The 21,561-nt window shown below is 38.0% G+C and overlaps 1 long non-coding RNA gene across 1 annotated transcript in view; it reads right to left on the bottom strand.

Moving 5' to 3' along the window:
• Positions 1-269: 269 nt before the first annotated feature.
• LOC135966455 (uncharacterized) overlaps positions 270-21,561 on the bottom strand; it is a 40,555-nt gene continuing 19,263 nt past the window's right edge. Inside the window, exons 4-5 of the long non-coding RNA XR_010579775.1 lie at positions 12,631-12,711; positions 270-1,288 (exon numbers count right to left, since the gene is read on the bottom strand). This is a non-coding gene — a long non-coding RNA (uncharacterized lncRNA). The remainder of the gene's footprint in view (positions 1,289-12,630; positions 12,712-21,561) is intronic.

Here is a 21,561-nt window from a genome sequence, read left to right as displayed (position 1 = left end):
CCAGAGAGAGTCTCACACTCACTTTAAACTGTGAGTTATAACCTTACAGGTGGCCAGGGCGAAGACCCCCTGGCTCAGGCTATCTCTGTGCTCAGTGCATTGAACCATTTATGTGAATATCCCAAGGAGTTGCCAGGACTGAACTGAAAGAGTTAAGGTCTTCCCCAAAATGCTTGGTCTTGCCAGAGCAACTGACTCTAAAGGCTGGTCTGTTACCAACCCTGCATTCTTGGACCTTCAATGCAATATAAGTTGACATGAGGCCTAAAGAGTTTTCCCAGACAAGGCTGTATTGGAACTTACACCAGATCATAAAGGAGGCAGCACAAGAGAGAGAGAGAATTTTCTGGCTGGCTCCCCAGAGGGAGACGAAAAGGCAGTTTTAAAAGGGCTGAAGAGGGAAAGGAGTGGTGTTTGGGCATGTAAAGGCAGGGAACTGTTAGCACTTGGGCAGTTTGAGAGCATGCTTCTTCGTAGGTCGCATGTCTTATTTGCATGTTAAGTCTCTACCCCTGGGTGTGATTTTTTAGTATTTTAATGAAGCTGAGGTTAAGGGTTGGTCATTCTCCTGGCCTTGTGCATATGTGGGAGTTAGGGTGGACTCTCTTGAGTAAGATTTATAGTGGAAATTGCTTATTTTAGCTTCCTCAAGGTCCTGTAGTCAGTGGTTATGGCTCCGTGCACAAGATTATGATGCAGGGTCTGAATGATCTGATTGGGGTCTCTGCTGGCCAGGAGCCCTTCCCCTCACCAGCTTGCAGTCCTTGGTGGGACGTGGTTGGGGGAAAGTCCCATTCTTACTCTGTCTCAGGATGATAATTAAAAGGGATACCTGTTATGTCACCATGTATCTAGACCTCATTACTAAGATACCGTTAGCCTGGAAGAGACTAGAAGACAAAGCATTATGCTTTCTCTATCTTGTTTTTTTCCAGATGATTCATTAGTTAGATAATTATTGAATTTAAAGCATTTTTAAACCCTGAAATAAAAAATTTTATCTAAAGCAACAGAAAGCAGATGGTGTACGTGAATAAGAGAACCAGCTCAGAGTTATACACAGCTGTATTCTCTTCTCTGCTGCCAGAAGTGGAATTTGATTATGTCCGTGATTCACTTCCAAAATGACACATCCTTAACATCCTAGTGTAACACCAAGCTTTTGGCAGCGATGAAGCTAATCTTTGTCCTGAAAATAATACTGCCTTCTCCTCCTTACTCAGGAAATTAATTCAGTGACAAATTAGAGTGCAGTGTTCTTCATCAGCATCAAGATTTTCTTTAATAACTAGTAAAAAGCAGTGAAAATAATAAAAGTGTTTACAAAGATAATAACGTCAGAATGCAATAACTGAGATTCTATCAATATCAGGTTCATTTTGGGGTAGAGGTCTAGTATATTGCTTTAGAGGGTAGCCTCTGGCATCTGACAAATCTGAGTTCAAATTCCTAATTACTGTGTGAGATCAGAAAGTTGTCTCGCTTTTTCTCCTTTGAAATCATGTAATAGGCCGGGCGCAGTGGCTCACGCCTGTAATCCCAGCACTTTGGGAGGCTGAGGTGGGCGGATCGTGAGGTCAAGAGATCGAGACCATCCTGGCTAACACAGTGAAACCCTGTCTCTACTAAAAAAAAAAACAAAAAAATTAGCCAGGCGTGGTGGTGGGCGCCCGTAGTCCCAGCTACTTGGGAGACTGAGACAGGAGAATAGCGTGAACCCGAGAGGCAGAGCTTGCAGTGAGCCGAGTTTGCGCCACTGCACTCCAGCCTGGGTGAAAGAGCGAGACTCCATCTCAAAAATAAATAAATAAATAAATAAATAAATAAGTCAGATAATAATATTTATCTTAAAGAATTGTTGTGAGGATTAGGTAAGATTATGGAAGTAAATTTCTCACCACCGTACTAGGCATGTAGTGAGCACTTAATAACTGGTAGTTGAAAACAAAAGTTAATGGACTAAAAGATGGGTACCCTTTTGGGCCTTTCTGATAATCAATAATCACTTGCATAATTCTGAAGACGTCCATTGAAACAAAAGATATCCAGAATATTGTGGTACTTAGACTTGGAAATCTTGTTTCTAACATCAGTACATGGTTGACTTTTTGGTACTTTCTATGGTGCTACCAATTAATGTCAGGAAATATAAATAGTAAACTCAACAATTACTTCTCTTTCCAATCTCTCTCTCTCCTTTTCTTTTTTTTTTTTTGTATCTCTCTTAATCTTTCTCTGATGACAAGTGGCATTCAATCTACTAGGGCTGCTTGAACAAACTACACTATCTCTAAGCTCTCCGTAGCTGACAGCTAAATCTAAAAACAGGTGATTAAGCTACTGGGCTTAGAATTGAAAGTATAAATAAGAGTTTATAAGACTTGGATGTTAATAAGGACTCAATCTCATGATTTTCTTTTTAATAAATAAGAGTTTATAAGACTTGGATGTTAATAATGACTCAATCTCATGATTTTCTTTTTAAGGTCACTGTTCATATGGGGATAGAAGGCTGGGATTTTAACATAATGCTCCACACCATGATTTTGTGCCCCAATTCTTCCACCATCAGGGACTGTTGTTTCTTGGTACTGGAGGTGGTGTTTCAAATGATTACCAGGCAGTTAACAAGGAAACCCAGGTGCCTGATGTTTTATTCCTGCCTGTCTGACTCATTGCTCTGTGAGTGGTAAATGTCAGGCAACAAGAGAGCTGGTGATATCTTATGGGACAGCACAGGTATGGAAGTCAGGGACTGATTTATATACTGGGCCTTGCCATTCATGATTTCTTAGACTCCAGTTTTATAATTTCACATTATTGAATAACAGTAAGGAGAGGCTTCTTCCTGAACAACATTTCTTATCATGAATCAGCCATGTGGCCCCTGTCGAATTTCTTTGCTGGTAAATTGAGACTCTTGGCGGGAAAGTTAGAGGAGGGGAATACCTGCACTCTGGGTGTGTGTTGAGGGGATGGCTTCAGTGCCTACCTTATGACAGACACCAAACGTCAGTGGGTAGGAATCCTCACATCTTAAGACTTTGGGATTAAGCAGAATTTTCACTGGGGGACAGGGCCCAGATATATCTCCTGAGAAGGTCAGGTGGAGGAGTCAATGGGTGAATGGGTCTCCACAACCCTTCCCCCCTTGACAAGCACAGTTCAGTCACTCAAAGAGCACACTAGCATTTCAACCCTGGCTGTTGCCACCACTATCTATTAATGCACTTGGACTGTGTTGGTTCTTGAACTTTCCAAACAATCTGAGATCAACTAACGACGGGATTTTCAGGGTAAACAAGAAAAGCTATTTGTACTTCATTAGTTACTTTTACTAGTATGAATAACCATATGGCCTTCTCGAGAGTTTCTGCCTCTGACCTAGAGATTTGTGTCTGTTCTACTATTTTATCTGCCTGTACTAAACCAAAAGTGAGATCAAACCAGATATTGGCAGATAGATTTGAAGAATCACCTCCCATTTCTGATGATAACACCTCCTGTTGGATCTGGAAAGAATGTCTCTTTATTTCCATCATCTGGGCATCTTTTATAGTCTACGTCAGTAAACTAAATATACTTCACCAAAATGGACTGAAAGAAATGACACCAGCACACGAGCTACGAAGGCCCAGCATGTCCTGAGAGGGCATATGTTCAAATTAGCCATCTTTTACAGATGAGGGACCTGAGGCTCAAACATCATGGCTAAGCATATTCCTACAATGCACTTAGTTACAATTTCTTATTTAAAAAAAAGAAACCAACAGCTATGTTGGAATAATTGAAACAAATGTCACAACATGTGAAAATACTACAGATAGAATATACGATCATCACGACACCTCAGTGAGATTACGATTTATAGTTAAGGATGCTAAAATGTAGATTCCAATCTTGGCTCTCATACTTATGCACCTTGAGTCCTTGTTCAAATCACTAACTTCTCTGGGATTCAGTATGAGGAGGTTAGACCATATTATATCTAAGGTTTCTCCCTGGGCTAAAATCATATAATTTGAGAGTATCATATTGCATAATGTCTGTGAAAAGCATTGTGAATTATAAAGCAACATTCAAATATTGATTGGTGTTGTTATCTCTTCACATTCCCATCACAATGTAACCTCAAATGCCTTCAATAGAACATCATTTGTCTGAGTTTAAGTTTGGGGCACAAACAGGGAATTAGATTATTCAACAGAAATAATGATCCTGAAAATACCCTTATTGAATGAGGAAAGACACATTTTAACAGTGTAGTTAGGACAAAGCAATACTATTGCTTATTTTTATAGGTAATTCATTTGCTGAGCAATCCTATAGAAACGTTTTGGTATGTTTTATTCTCCATTGGCCATGATGGCATAAAATCTGACTATGTAATATTATTCTCAGAAATTGAACCAGATATCTGAATACTAAAGTGAAATGGAGAAGAAAGAAATAAAGCTGAAATATAAATTGATTGGTCAAAAATTCTTTATTTTAAAATAATTTCACATATAAATAGAATTAGAGTAATTGTTGATTTACTTACTGTGAAATTAAAAATATACTATGATGTATTCGATCTACATTTGTAAAGTAATAAAATTTAGATGGTATCTATTTAAGCTGTTGGTTGGAGAATCTGTATTGAGAAAGCTGGACATGGTTTGCTTTTGCTGGCTTTTTGCTAGCGCAAACCTTAGCGTGGTTCATGGGAAGTAGCCTGACGATAGCATAGTTGTGGAAACTTGTTCAGCTTTGAAACAAGTCTTTGTGATCTTTGCTTCAATATAGAATGCACTGGTTCTGAGAGATATGTTTAATCCCTTTTTCAAAAGACAATGTGGATGGTTGAATTCATGTTCCCTGTATAAGGACCCTGATTTAAATACAGCCACAGAAGCACTATGAATTCTTTCTGTGATGAGAAGGGACATAAACAAACCCAAAGACCAAGGAAATATAGTTTTGTTGATTCTTACGCTTTATATATGGTTTCCATTCCTTGCTTCAAAATACATTCGCTGAAATTATGAATGCACTCTGGTGTGGAAACATTGATTGAATTCCATGTTAGCTCAGGGTCACAAGCCAATCAGGAAGTAGCATTATGGAGAGTATTAATAACCGCAAGTAGTGAGTCAAATTTGGCTCACAATAGTAAGTCCTTAGAAAGTTAAATGCTGATTGAACCAGTGGAAATAAACAGCCATCTTCCTCTGATTAGTAGATGCTAAGAAAACAAAAGGCAGAGCTGACAAAAATAGTGATTATATTGATTATGTTGGGGCTCACATCCTTTACACAGATGAATTCTGTTGGCCAACCTATACCTTCTTAAGGAATCACAACATGAAATAAAGACAAGGTTTGAGTCGTAGTCCTGCGTGGTGTTGAAGAAACTGGCTTTTAAGTAATGATTCATGAGGACTTTACCCTTGGGAATTAAGAAGTCTTTCTTCTTATCTAAAAGTTAAAGAAAAAGAAACTTTGATTCTTAATTGTTGTGATCCCATGGAACAACAAAACAAGTACTTTCAAGTTATTATGATCATTTGTATTTTGAATTATGTTAAATACATGATTAAACTTCATAGTCTATTTGTTTTAAATCTAAAGGAGTTAATTGTCTAGTAACTCTGGCCTTGAGCTAGAAATTAGAAGTCCAGAAAGACTTATTTATTTGATTTTTAAATTAACTGCCTTTTCTAAAAAGCCTGGGATAGAAGCACTAAGGCATCATTAAATATAAAAAATATTTAGGCCAAGAGATGACAGTAGTAATACAAACAAGAAACCAGGGCAGTTGAAAAACAGCCCTCAGATAATGGTGCCTCATTAGTATATTGGAACATTCAGGATTTTAAATAATGGTCTAAAACAGAAACTGGGCCACTTGATTGAGACTGGGGTGAGGGTTATAAAGACAAGGTCCTACCACAAGAAAAACATTTTTGGGGCAAAACCCTTGCCTCTATTTCTTTGTGTTATAGACAAAAAATAATAAATGGCAGAGTGCCACAACAAATCTCAACTGTGGAAAAGATAATAGAGAAAAATCTGATCTCTGAGGTTGCCAGGATTGCAATTACAGTAGATCTTAAATAAATCCAAAAGAGCACTGCATGTGTGGAGATAATATTTGGCATTCTTTGGTTGAATACCCAACATCTAATTTCAATAGTACTTCAATTTCTTTTAGGGGTGTTACTTTTCCCTTATTCTGCTTTTTTTGTGTGTGTGTGCAAGGTTAATTCCTTCTGCATGCCTCCATTTATAGAGCTGAGAGGTCCACAGCATTTTTCTCTTCATTCTGACGTTTCAATGGAATAGTCTTATGACCTAACCTTGACTGACTGGGGGCTTTCTTTTAAGACTTCGAAACTTGAAAGTATGAAGCAAGGGCGGAAGAAGAAATAGCTGAATAGAATTCTTTATAGTGGCAAGTATGGAGTAATAACCATATACATTTTGGTACGAGACAATTGTATGCTTCTGGGTCTTAGCCTTCTGATGTTCCTTTACTATGTGGTTCTCCTACTTCCATCAATTTTGTGAGACTCTGAATTCTTTCCAATAACTTCCCTTTTGCTTAAGTGTCCATTTCTGTTACTTCCACCATGGAACCACAACCGTTCCACTATGGACGTTAAATATAGCCAGATTGCAGGAATAAATCTCTGCAATGAGCTCTAAGTTTCCCTGCAGAGTGGGGGTTATTTGAAAGCTCATGGAGATATTTTAAGAGTGAAAGCACTTTGAAAGGAGATGCATAATATTAGTATTCACATACCTTAGGTGCCTGATAATAATTCTTCCCAGGGATGAATTGCTCCTGGAAAATTTAAGACCTACTGAAATGCTACATAACCTAGACCTTGCAGGGTTGATAATAGAAACGACTTTTGTACCCACAGAAGAAAACACATAACTGTATACAGAGACACACTATGGTCTTGCTTTTATTATTAAATAGGAAATCTTACTGATGCTTGTTCATAGCATTTTTCTGGTTAAATATCTACATAAAAGTATTTAGCAAAATATAATGAATTAGTAATGTACATTCAAAATTGGAAGAGACTGGAAATCATGCAGTTCAGTCCATTTCCTGATGCTCAGATCCCTTCTATAACACACCCTGAACAACTGTGTTGTTGAGTGAACACCTTTAGTTATTGAGTGTTCACTACCTTGCTAGGCAGCCTACTCGGTTGTTGAATAATTATGCTAATTTACAACATTTTTCTTGACTTTGCACCCAAATATATTTTTCTTTAAGTTGGACATATTTAGTAATCACAAAATTGGTCCCTGGTGATACAAAGAATAAATTTACTTCAAAAATTTGCTTATAATTTCTTAAATTCTTTTTCTTTCTATATCTGTATCACTAGTTAAAGATGAAAAATGAGGCAACACAGATGATACTATCTTTTATATAGAAAATACCAAAGAAGCCACCAAAAATAACTGATGGTAGTGAACAAGTTCAACAAAGTTGCAGGATACAAAGTCAATATACAAAAATTAATTGTGTTTCCATACAATAAAAATGAACAATTTGAAAATGAAGTTAAGAAAACAATTTCGTTTACAGCAGCATTGAAAGGAATAAAATACTAAGGATAAATTTAATTAAAGAAGGGCAAATCTTATACACTGAAAATTAAAAAGATTGTTGACAGAAAAAAGAATATCTAAATATTTCTATGTAGTCTTCTGACACCTCGTTTTCATGAATCAAAAGATTTAATGTTATTAAGATGATAATATGCCCCAAATTGATACACAGATTTAACAAAATCCCTATTAAAATGATATCTAGCTTTTTGCAGAACTTGTCAATCTAATTCTGAAGTTTATTTGGAAATGCTAGGAACCCGGGATAGTCAAAACAGTCTTGAAAAAGAACAAAGTTGGAAGACGCACAGATCCTGATATAAAAACATACTACAAATCTGCAGTAATCAAGACAGCATGTTACTGGCCTAAGAATAGACTATAGATTAATGTAATAAAATTGGAAGTCCAGAAATAAATCTTTACATTTATGGTCAATCAGTTTTCAACAAGAGTGCCAAGAGAATTCAACAGAGGAAAAGAACAGTCTTTTTAGTGAGCAGTGGTGCTGTAAATGGATATTCACATACGAAAGAATAAAGCTGGACCACTGTCTCACACCACATACAAAAATTAACTCAAAAAAGGGTCCTACACCTAAATGTAACTTTTTTTCTTTTCTTTTCTTTTTTTTTTTCAGTCGGAGTCTCGCTCTGTCACTCACGCTGGAGTGCAGTGGCACGATCTTGGCTCACTGCAACCTGCACCCTGGGTTCAAGCGATTCTCTTGCCTCAGCCTCCCAAGTAGCTGGGACTACAGGCGCGTGCCACCATGCCCGGCTAATTTTTTGTAGTTTTAGTATAGACAGGGTATCACTGTGTTAGCCGGATGGTCTCTATCTCCTGTACTCGTGATCCGCCCACCTCGGCCTCCCAAAGTGCTGGGATTACAGGCGTGAGCCACTGCGCCCAACTCTAAATGTAAAATTTAAAATTATAGCAATGACTCACGCCTGTAATCCTAGCAGTTTGGGAGGCCATGGCGGATGTACGGCTTGATCCCAGGAGTCTGAGACCAGCCTGGGCAGCATGGTGAAACCCAGTCTCTACAGAAAAACAAACAAAAATTACCTGGGCATGGTGGCGCATGCCGGTAGTCCCAGCTACTCAGGAGGCTGAGGTGGGAGGACTGCTTGAGGCCAGAACGTGGAGGTTGCAGTGAGCCAAGATGGTGCCACTGTATTCCAGGCTGCGTGACAGAGCCAGACACTGTCTCAAAATAAAAATAAAAATAAAAATTTAAAAAACTGTAAAATTATAAAGGTCTAAGGAGAAACATAGGATTAAATCTTTATGATCTTAGGTTGGGTAATGGTTTCTTCGATATGACACCAAAAGCATGTGTGAAAAAAAGTGAAAGTAGATACACTGTACTTCAAATTTAACACTTTTTTTTTTTGCTGTAAATGACAGTATCAAGAAAATGAAAAGTCAAGTATAGAAGGAAAGGAAATATAAGAGACTTATATTCACAATATATAAAGAACTCTTAGAACTCAGAAATGAAAACACAAATAACCAAATTTCAAAAATGGGAAAAGCATTTGAATAGCCATTCCTCCACAGAAAATATACAAATGGCCAATAAGCACATGAAAAGTGCTCACTAGCCTTTAGGGAAATGTGAATCAAAACCACAAGATACCACTTTACATCTACTAAGATGGTTATAGTCAAACAATATCAAGCATTAGAGAGAATATGGAGAAACTGCAACCCTCATACATTGCTTGTGGGAGTACAAATTATTGCAGCTTTTTTGGAAAACGATTTAACAGGTCCTCAAAATTTTAAACCTGGGGATGTCATATGACTCAACAATTTCATTCTTAGGTATATATCCAAGATAAATAACAAAACATATGTCCACACAAAAATGGGTACAGGAATATTCATAGCAACATTATTCATAACAGACAAGAAGTGAAAACAACCCAATGCTTATCCACGGATGAACAGATAAATAAAATGCTATATTCACATAATGAAATATTATTTGTCCACAAAAAATGAAAATATTTGTACACTCGTGTCCAGAGCAGCATTATTTATAATGGCCAAAAAACAAGCCAAATGCCCATCAAGAGATGAATGGATAAACACAATGTGGTATGTACATTTAATGACATATTATTCAGCTTTTAAAAGCAATGAAATTCTGATAAATGCTACAACATAGAAGAACCTTGAAAACCATGTGCTGAATGAAAGAAGTCAGACACAAAAGACTACATATTATATCATTCCATTTATATGAAATGTTCAGAATAGCTAAATCTATGGATACAGAAACAAAGTTAGTAGTTTCTTGGGGCAGTTGGGGGAAAATGTGGAGTGGCTGCTAATGAGTATGGGGTTTCTTTCGGGGGTGATTAAAAATGTTTCAAGATTAGATATGGGGGTTATACTACCCTGAGAATATATCAAAAAGGGTTTACTTGTACACTTTAAATGGGTGAATTTGAAGGTATGTGAATTACATCTCAATAAGGCAATTTAAAACTAGTTAAAACAACAAATGAACAAAAAAATGGGCAAGACCAAGTATAAATATTTTGACAGTTTAGATACTCCTTTTCTGTTATTCTCCATCTCCATCACCCCATGTGATTTTTTTGCAGCAGCAATCCGAAATTTTGTAATTCCATCATTTGCTTCCTTATTATTACCTGTTTTGTTTACTAGCTTTTGAGTTTCTTGAGGGCAGGGATTATTTCTAGCTTGTTTACCACTGTATCCTCAGCACTTTATATAGTGCCGGACCCATAGATATCCAATAAATATTTGTTATTGTTGGTGGGCAAGCTGAAAGTCATTTCTAAGCTGAAACTAATATGTTAGGTAACTCATGCAGTAATGTCCAAATGGTTAAGTATTCACCGAGTCAATCTAAGCTGCTCTATATTGCTCATGAAAATATTCTGAGACCACATCAACAGTCACGTAGAAATCTAATACTTAATATCCATGGTATTGCACTGGAACATTAACAAAATGGAATTAGTTGAGTTGGCATAATGTTCTTGATGAACCTGAAACAGCACAGGAGTTTCACAAGATGGAGATGAGTTTATCAAGAGTTCGAGAAGCTCAAGGACCGTGTATCAGCCAAAAGCTTTACACATAATCCCCATGCCAATGATTCCCAAAACATTGACATTCCAGTAATGATACTATTACAGTATTCTTCAGTTTACAAAGATCTTTCACATGCATCTTCATTTGGCCAATAGCCAAGCAAATACAAGTCCATCCCAAAATCTAGACAATAACCTGGGGTCCTCCTCCTAGTAAAGATTCTAGTTGCCTAATCACCATGTATAATAAAGGACAATGCTCTCATATGTCAGTAATAGGAACCCTGGAGTCACTGACCATCTTTTAAATTCTTCAGGGACACTTACAAATCCTGCAGGGAAACTCTGTGCTTCATTCATCCAGAATCTTGCTCTCTGTTATCTTACTTTCTGGCTTCCCTGCATGGTATCATTTAATAGATATCACCTATCCATGATCCCCCTCTTTCAAAACATTTTTTTAGGATGCATGGCCTAATCACTATTCCCTGCTAACAAAGCTATCGCCAGGTAGTTCCCTTATCATGTCCACTTTCCTATGGACTCATCATTGTTGTGATGACCATTTCCTAGTGGTGGGAACTTTGATCTTTCTATATGGGTCTTTTTAAAAACCATCTAAAGATATATGTGGTCTTATTTCCTAGTTAAACAGTGACTATCTTTGATCCAAATCAGTCATTACAATTTTTTTCTTTATACTAAATATTAATATTGACAATTATTAAGAAAAGAGAAAAAAGGATTGGAAATAGGAAGCAAATGAGTGCTGGAACAAAGATAAAATTTTTCTTTGCTTAGTTAGGAGAAGGCCAAAATGAAGCCAACATTGCTTTATATTCCTGCCTCTTAATAAAGAGGAATTTTTGCTTTCTGCTTTGGGGACTAATTACTTAATTTTTAAGCATGTCATTGCTTTTATAATAGGTATAATCATTAAAATATTGTCATTTAGAATAAGCAAGTGAAAATGATTAATCGACCCTAACCTTTAAAGGGGACAGAACAAATATTTCTGACTCTCAAGACCATTTGATTGACTTGGTAAATGTTTCCTAAACCTGTGGCTTAATAAGAACATATTTTATTTTTTTAAATAAAGAACTTCACAGAAACCTACAAGATTTATCTAAGTAGTCTCTTCCATGTAAATAAATGCCCAAACTCTATAACTGAAACAAATGTATTGCCCCTTCCTCAAAATTATTTTAAAATTAAAGAAGTGCTTTGAATCCCATGGGAAGGGAAGGCAGGGGATCAGATTTGAATTTTTTCACCAGTGTGCCCTTTGGATGGTCATTCCTTGGCTTGTGTTGTGGAGGAAAAATGTGAGATGAGTTAGAATGATTTCTCCTTGATCATGAACTTAAGACAGTATAAAAAAATAAAACTTTAATTTAACCTAGATTTTCTTCCCCAAAGACACAAAAACCAAGTTATTTTCCCTTTATAGAATGACTATTATACAAACAGGAATCAATGAAAACTCCTGCTGAACAGAAGTATTTGTTGGGTAGAATTTGCTGTTAAAAAATTCAACAAAGCAATGTTCTTTGCATCATTCCTTTAGATGTGAAAATTGCTTTGTTGTATAGAATGCTTCTCTGCAATGGTTTTTGACTCTACTAGCACTTCAAGATTCTATTATTCAGTATGTTGTTTCATGGTATTAATATCTCTTCCTTCCTAGAGAAAATGTTAACAAGGTTGAAATTACTGTAAGCTGATCTGTGACTTCCAATATTTCAAGGGCTCTGATGATTTTAGGGCTTGATTTTGGTGCATTACTATTTCTTCTCCTGGCTTGATTATTGTACAGTACTTGGGATATTGTTCAGTCTTTTCTTTCATAGTAAATAAAATAATGATTTAAACTGTGGAAATGAACACTGGATTTGGCATTAAATGAACAGATGTTGAACACTACCTCTGGCACTAATTGTCTGAGCTTGAAAAATCCACTTAAATTCTCGTATTCTGATTTCCTCAAGCAGAATATGGAGATAGATTGTAGTCCCTGAAATGCAATAATGCAAGTGAAATGTCTAGAAACTAGAAAGCACAAACAAATATTATGTGGCTTTATTACTGTGAACTAGTTAACCTCCAAAGGTTCCTTTTTTCAGTTTGTTATTTATTAACAGCAGAACTGTTACTTATTAATATTTATTATTTTATTGAAAATGTACTATACGGAAGAGATTTTCAAATTTATTCAGATGGTGGCACACATGAATGGCATGGTGCTCTTCGCAGAACACCATGAAATACTGACATATTTAATTTCATCACAGAAAGTAGTAACATTCAACTAATCAAAAATATGTATTAAGTCTATGGATGTCATGTCAAATCATAACCAAGAGCACACATGTCTATGAAAATAGTTTTTCCATTTATATTATAGATTCTTTGTTCATTCATCATTGGTAATTTTTCTGTCATCGGTTAGTCTTACTTGCAGATAAGAAGCAATGGTTGGCAAAGATTTAAGAAATATTAATGAGGGAAATTCTATTTTTTCCCCTTTTTACTTTTTTTGTAGAGACAGGGTCTCACTATGTTGCCCAGACTGGTCTCAAACACCTAGGCTCAAGCGACCGTTCCACCTTGGCTTCTCAAAGTGCTGAGATTTCAGGGATGAACCACCGCACCTGGCACAGAAATTTTTAAATTGATAATATATTCCAAGAGTATAGATTCAACTCCTCTCTCCCTCAGCTCTTCACTGTAATTGAGACAGGACTAACTCATGAATCTTCAGAGTTGTATGGGAGCAGAGATTGAGGACTGCCATCATAAAGAATGATTGTGTACCCAGGCCAACCCACAGACATCTAATTAATCCATAATGTGGCTGTTCTAAAGATTATCTATTTATCTATTGAGATAGAGGTAGAGATAGGGACAGAAATAAAATTGGGGCTTGTGGGACAAATGCTCTAGACTCTGCCCAAATCTCTTTTGAGACTATATTTTTGCAACTACAGACTGCATAGACATAATAAGTACCCAATACATATGTGTTGGATAAATTAATGAAAGTATAAAGGAATGAAATGGAATTAGGGCCAGGAACATGACTTTACAGAAGGGAGTGAAAATTAGGGATAGTGGATAAATTAGTAAAAGTGTATTCTGATGTAGGTATAAAGCCCTTCCCCTGTCTTTTGAGTTTTATCTACATTTTCATGCTTACTCTTTATGCAGAAGAGGAGGATTTCAATGAATAAATACAGGGTTCATTGGTAGAGACAGTGTACTTTGAAAAAGTACGGGGCCGTGTGAGAAAGGAAAGAATTGAGTGGATGCCCCTGGAGGGAGGCCCTCTTACATGCCCACTGAGAAGAAGATGGGAATGACTGGTAAAGCTGGGATGCATGGGAGATTGTGAGGTTGGACCAGCCCTGGGGTCCTGCTCTTTCGAGGGCAATGAGAAAGCATGAAAGCAAGTGTCCAGGGCCTCTCACAGCATACAAAGCTAAACAAGCCCTGATGTGGTTCGGATCTCTGTCCCCACTCAAATCTTATGTTTAATTTAATCCTCAATGTTGGAAGTGGGGCTTGGTGGGAGGTGATTGGATCCTGGGGTGCGATTTCTCATGGCTTAACACCATCCCCTTTGGTGCTGTCATCAGGATAGTGAGTTCTCCTGGGATCAGGTTGTTTAAAGGTGTGAGGCACCTCCTGCCCTTTCTCTCTGTCCTATTCTGGCGCTGTAAGGCAAACCTGCTTCCTCTTCACCTTCTGCCAGGATTGTAAGTTTCCTGAGGCCTCCTCAGAGGTTGAGCAGATGCCAGCATCATGCTTCCTGTACAACCTGCAGACCAACGAGGCAATTAAATCTCTTTTCTTTATAAATCATGTAGTCTCAGGTATTTCTTTATAGCAGTGTGAGAACAGACTAATACAAGCCCCAGCAGTCTTTTGTACTCTAATGAGGCTCACCAACCACTTTGTTTGTTTGTTTTTCTCTCCATCTGGCAACAGGAACTTGGCAAGCCCATGGGTCCCATGAATCCTTTGGTTCTGAAGTATAGAAATGCTTTGGCTCCTTGAGGCCATATCAATAAGGGCTTGGCTAATAAAGGTGGCAGTAACAGCACAGGTCATTTATAAACTCAGTGTTTTTAGATTAGAAAAATGCCGTTTTTGAAATGTCAATGAAGGTAAGTTCTAATCATCTCTATGGGTGCTCTTACGATTAAAGAAAAGCAGCTTATAGATTCTTCCTTTACACAATGATGAAAAACACTGAGGCTGAAAGCCCTAAGAAAGCTTTTATTGTTGCTTATGTTAGAAAGAAATAGTCTTACTACTCCAGTGAAGACTTGTTTAATGTGAAAATTGCACTGTTTCTCTTCTCTCTTTCCCTATTATCTTACCTAACCTTCTCTATACAATCTCAGAAATGTATACTATTGCCAAAAATCTGTTGGCTATTTGGCCAAATAATTCCCTGAACTAGAAGCGTCAGTCTTAAAAACATGCCCTTGATTTAGGAAAATTTGATAATCTATCTTGCATCTTCTACTGACACATGCTAATTAATTACTATCAGAAGTGAGAAGTTAAACTGTTTTCCTTGGAAACATCTCTGTTTTCATGGCTTGTGCATTAATTTTCATCAGACTTTTACCTTCTTCTCCTCCTGACCATAAAGCATCATGGCATAAAGCACCTTATGCTCACTCAAAGGTCACCAAACTCGGGGTCAGGGGACTGAATTCTGATCCAGACATGACCCCATTGGATAAGTAACTCTACTTCTGTGGACTTTTATTTCCTTATCTTTAAAACAAGAGAATGAGACACAGGGAATACTGTCATACACTGAACCAGAACTATGCTCCATCTTCCATAGGCACCGGGGCCCCGGACCTGGCAGAGCTCAGCTACCCGCCTCTCTATTGTACTTAGAGGCTGATGTGCATGTATAGATGCCCTAATTTCCCTAAAGAATTGGCAATGCATGTGTTATTCATGAATGTCTCTAATTAATAAAGGCAGTAGGGATTTTCATGCTCACTGCGAGATGGCTCGTTATACTGGCAATGTCAAATTTGCCAAAAAAACAAAAACATAAACAGCTTCCCTCAGGTAGTGCTGAAAGAAGGACAAAACAATAAAGATAGTAACTTAGTTATGGGCAAACATACCTCATGGAAATTGTGCAGGACAGAGTGGAATCATAGCCATGACATGGTGTCCTCATGAAAGATAAATGGTCTGATGTGTTGCCCCCAGTCCTTCTCAACCTATTTAGGGGTACTCAGGAGGGTGGCTGGCTCCCATGGTTATCTGCATATCCAAGATTATCTGGAAACCAAAGGAAATTAAGAAAAGCAGACAGTTATTTTATTTTATTCTATTTTATTTTGAGACAGAATCTTGCTCTGTCATCCAGGCTGGAGTGCAATGGCGCAATCTCAGCTCACTGCAACCTCTGTCTCCCAGGTTCAAGTGATACTCCTGCCTCAGCCTCCCGAGTAGCTGGGATTACAGGTGCCAGCCACCATGTCCAGCTAGATTTTGTATTTTTTTAGTAGAGATGGGGTTTCACCATGTTGGTCAGGCTGGTCTCGAACTCCTGACCTCAGGTGATCTACCCGCCTCGGCCTCCCAAAATGCTGGGATTACAGGCATGAGCCACGGTGCCCGGCCCAAACCACAGATTTTAAAATGTGAACTTGACATAACAAGAAGCTAAATATTCAAGATTGAATTATTGTTTGAAATTCTTTATGCCCTCCCTGCATCCAAATTCTGTATCTATGTGCATTGCAGTGTGACTCTGCAGAACCACCCACCAATATGGTTGAAATCTGTTTTCCTACCCAGTGATGCTGGACCGGATTTTGTGACTTACTTTAGCTAACACAATGTTAGTGGAAGTGGCAGTGCCAGGTTGAGACCTGCGTTCTATGATTTGTCACCAGGACATACCCTGCATTGCTGCTGTTTCGATGAGAATGAAGAGTCATGTTGAGCAGATGTGAACCCAGCCCAGGGCTTTCAATCAAGCCCAGGTGACCTGAAGCCCAATGCAGCACCCTTTTATCCATCCTTTAGACTCATGTATTCAAAAAATAGTTATTGATCACTTACTATGTGCCAGATACTGCTCTAGTCACTTGGGATACAAAAGACATAACATTTCTTTTTTGTAATAAAGTTTGTCTTTATGTAACATATGTAAGCCCTACATTTTGCTATACATTGTTTAATCTAGCCTCATCGTGGCCATAGCTGACCAAAATCCTTAGAAAGGTGTACTTAATGTGTAATGAGATGAGAATAGTCACTAAATTGGATAGTAAGTCTCCCCACTTTCTCCTTCCTTTTCTCTTTCTGTCTCCTTGAGCCCTTTCCTTCCTCCTTCATTTATCTTTTCTCTCCCTCCTTCCCTTTCTTTCACAAATATTTATTTAAAGTCTACTATGTGTCTGAAAGTGTTTTGGTGCTGAGAAAGGAAACCAACACAGTCCCATCCTTATGAAACCTGATGTCTAGGATGAGTGTTTTAAAGAAGTGAAGTGTGACAGGTGTATCCCAAGGAGGTTAACCTAGGTTGGAGTGTCAAGGAAGATTTCCCAGAGGACAGGAGAGTTCAAGACGGAACTGTTGAGTAACCTGTGTGGACTGAGGAGTGGAGGGTTGAGAGAGGGTGGGAGAGGAACTTTCCATGAGACATAAGAGTGTGCACAAGGAATCGAAGACAGGGAAATGTAAGCTTTAAAAACAAACAAAACAAAACAAACTTCATTATCATCAACCACAATCAAAACAGTAGTGTAAGGCAGAGATTGAGGGAAAGTGATGGGAGAGGAAAGTGGACTTCATGACTTACCTGGGAATAAAACTTGAGTCGTTATAATTAGTAATCACTGAGAATCAATTTAACCCAAAAGAGTCATATAACTGTTTTAGGAGAATGGGAGATAATAAGAGAACTAGGAAGAGGGACATTTCCCATTTTCTTCTAAGAAAGAATTTAATAGATAACTTATAAAACTGGAAAAATAGCTATGTGATTGTGTTATTTGAAAGTTTTGAGATGCAGATTTAAAGAAATAGCTAAAGAAAATGACAGTGAATGTCAACGAAGAGGGGTGGGGCAAAAAGAGATGATTTTTTTTTCCCCAACCATAAACCTGGTAGAACTTAACTTTAGAAGCCATGTGCATGTTTTATTTTTGCTTTAAAAATGGATGCTTAAAAAAGCAAAGACAAATGCAGTTGTTTGGCTTCTGATATGCACAATTTTCTTTTACTGTAATATTCTGGAGAAACACAAATCAGTAACTTAATCTGACAATCTAGGTTTTAATCATTAAATTCTTCAGGGCAGGAAATAGCTTCTATTGCAGAAGGGCATGCATGGTAACCAGTGAGCTGGAGTCCTCCTGCAAAATAGTCGCAAAACTTGCCAGAGGGCTCATGAACACCTGCCAGTCAAACCCTGGAGTGCGGTCCTCTTCCCTGGCCAGCCCGCATCTCATCTTCCTTGCCTTCTGACCCGGACACATGGGAATTTAGTCCAATTCTTCCTTCACTGCTGCCACCTACTTCTCCAGATCAGCAGCCCCCACTGCCCTGTGGCTGCTAGAACACATGGAAAACCTTTCCAGCTTCTTGCCTCCCTGCTGTTTCTGAAGTAAGCAAGCAACCTCTTTTGGCGTCTTGGACTTTTTATATCTCCCTTCTTCAGAGAGCAGATGGGGAATGACAAAAATAACCAACGTTAGGGAAATGACTGGGCTCTAAGCATCTCTCAGAGTAAGTTCTAGCCCAAGTGGTCATGGTGTTCACTAAACAGCAACAGAGCCTGGCTTGCTCTTCTCCTACTGCTTCTTAGGTTCTTGTTCTGAGGAGGTCTTAGGGCTGCCTGCTTTGTAAAAAGGTGGATCCATGTAATGATGAGTTTTATCACGAAACAGTTGGACTCCTCATTCAACACATACTGTTATTTGTGGTTCTATGGGCACTAGCCTCCTGGCCGTTACTAGAACACATCAAACACCCTCCTGCCTCAGGGTCCTCTCACCCTGGGCGACGCCTCTCACAGATACCCACGTGGTGCAAACTTTGATTTCTTTCAGATCTTTTCTCCAACATCACTTTGTCCATATGGCCTTTCCTGACCACGTTATTTAAAAGTACAACCTTCTCCAAGCAGTCCTTTTCCCCAGTCCTGCTTTGCATTTTCTGTAGCACTTATTGTCATTTAAAATGAGGTATTTTACTTATTTGTTCATTGCCTATTGTTCCCTTCTAGAAGGGAAGCTCATGACAACAGATAATTTCATCTCTTTTGTATCCCAGGTGTCTAGAACAGTATCTGGCATATAGTAAGTGCTCAATAAGTATTTTTTGAACACATGAAATAATATCAATCAATAATAGATCTTAAGCTCAAGTCCAGTGAATAGTCCAATTTATTGAGCATTTTCCATCAAATAAAGACCAAAAATGTGATAAATACTTTTGATCGATTCAACACTTTACCTCAGGTCCAAATAATGGATAATGTAAGAGGGAGCAGAGTTATGATCATTTTCTAATAGAGTAGTGGATATTCAATAAATATTTGCTGGATGACAGCTATGGATAGCAGAGGACATGCTCCCAGTGAAATATATATTCTCAAGTTGCTCCTAAAATTCAAATAAATTCATTGTAAGGGAAGAGTCTTAGAAGCTGAGCATAAAGGATGTGTGAGGTGTAAGGAGAGGAAACAGAGGCTGAGCAGCTGGCACCAGATTATGTTTAGTCCTTTTGGTCATGTGAAATATCTTTGATCTTTAACATGAAGTGATTTGGCCAGGTTTGTGTGTTACAAAGAAATCTCCCTGGTGGAAGTGGGGAAGATGCATTGGGAAGCCTGGCAGAAATGGCTAGGTCAATCAGTTGATGGTCATATTTCAGGTTAGAGATGGTGAGGACCCGAATAAGATATTGATAGTATGATGGAAAGGAAGGTGCAGAAATTTCAATATTCAGCAAGTCAAACCTTCATACACTTCCAGTGGGGTCGTAAAATGGCACAGTAACTTTGGAAAACTGTTTGCCAGTTGCTCAAATATTAAATATTGGAGTACCATGTGATCCAGAAATCTGACTCCTTAAGTATCCACCCAATAGAATTGAAAACACATCCATACAAAAACATGCATATAAATGTTCACAGCAGCAGTATTCATAATGGCCCAAAGTGGAAACAACCTAAATGTCCATCAACAGATGGAAGGATAAACACAATATGGTATATCCTCCCTACAGTGGAATATTATTCAGCCATAAAAAGGGATAAAGAACTGATACATGTTATTAGGTGGATGAACCTTGAAAACATTACGCTAAGTGAAAGAAGCCAGTCACAACAGACCACATATTGTATGATTTCATTTATATGAAGTATTCCGAATAGTCAAATCCTGGAGACAAAAAGTCAATTGGTAGGCACTTGGGAGGGGGAATACAGGGACTGACTGTTAATGGGTACAGGATTTCTTTTTGGGGTAATGAAGAAAATGTTCTGGAAATAGAGAGTGGTGATGGTTTCACAACTCTTTGAATATACTGAGAGCCACTTGACTACATTTTAAAAGGGTGATTTTTGTGGTATATGAATTATGTATCTATAATGCCATTATTTTAAAAAAGGACATTCAGCAAGTAAAATGGACAGATCTTAGTGTCCTCTGGTTGTGGAGGAGGAAGGCGAAGGTAGAGTAGAAGAAACTTGAGCCTTTCAGTTTGTATAGCTGATGAGCAGATGATGCTCCTTTCCCAAAGAAAGCATTTTTAGGAAAAATAGGGGGGATAGGTAGGGAGATGCTAAGAAATAAATAGGAGGCTGGACAAGTGGTGCCCAGGGAGTGAACCAATGGATGGAGTAAAAAGTAAAAATTTTTTTGTTTTGCTTTTTAGAAAAACATTAAAAAAATATTTCTGGGGAAGGAGAAGTGATGGAAAGAGTACACTGCTTTTAAAAAATATAACCAAATAAATCAAATTTGATTAAGATGACAAGTTTAAATTGGCCAACCAAGAAATACTAAGAAGTAATAAAAAAAAGTCATTTGGAAAGAATAGGTTAGAAATGGCACAACTTTAACAAAGAGATTTATTTTGGCCCATGAAATTTAGTTCACATTTTACCACATTCCACTGGATAAACTGCATGGCCAAAATGGAAAAAAAAAGTTAAAGTCAAATCTGATCTTTAAAGACTTTATGAGTTTAGAGGCCCAGAAGAGACATTCTCAGACATAAACATGCAGATCTTATTTCGTGCCAATTCTGTCAACTTTAGAATCTGATAAGAGCATGAATACTTTGAATAAAACTGACTTTCTTCATAGGCCGCACAATTTCCAGCACTGGCTTCTCCTGACCCAGCTTGCTGCTGTTTTCATCAGTGCAGGGACAAAGTAAAGGGGTTGGATCTCAGGCATGTCTCCATGTCTAAGCTCCGAGGCCAAGCCTTCCTCCCTAGGACACCTCCATGTTGCTGTGGTATCTTTGAGTCACCAATACCACATCTCTATCCCTTTATGATGCAGGATAGTTTGAGTTAGAAGGAGCTGGAGATGAAATTCCTATTTTTATGCAGGAAACTGTGTCCCCTTCCAATCAGGTGAGCTCATTCATGCATTAAAGGCCAACCCCAAAGAAGTGTGGGAGAACCATGTGACTTCAAACCATTGCTCTATGCACTGAAACCTATATTTAAAGTCATATTAATAGTTACCAGTATTTGGATATCCACTAGGTGCCAAATGGAATATAAAAAACCGAAGCTTAGTTATTCAGATGGAATAAGCCACATGACTGGTAAAAGGTAGAATCAGGATTGGGTGTA

The sequence above is a fragment of the Macaca fascicularis genome, chromosome 12 (genome assembly GCF_037993035.2).
Source record: "Macaca fascicularis isolate 582-1 chromosome 12, T2T-MFA8v1.1".
Classification (NCBI taxonomy): Eukaryota; Metazoa; Chordata; class Mammalia; order Primates; family Cercopithecidae; genus Macaca; species Macaca fascicularis.
Note: the sequence above shows the minus strand (reverse complement) of the source record. Positions and strands in the feature narration are given on the sequence as shown.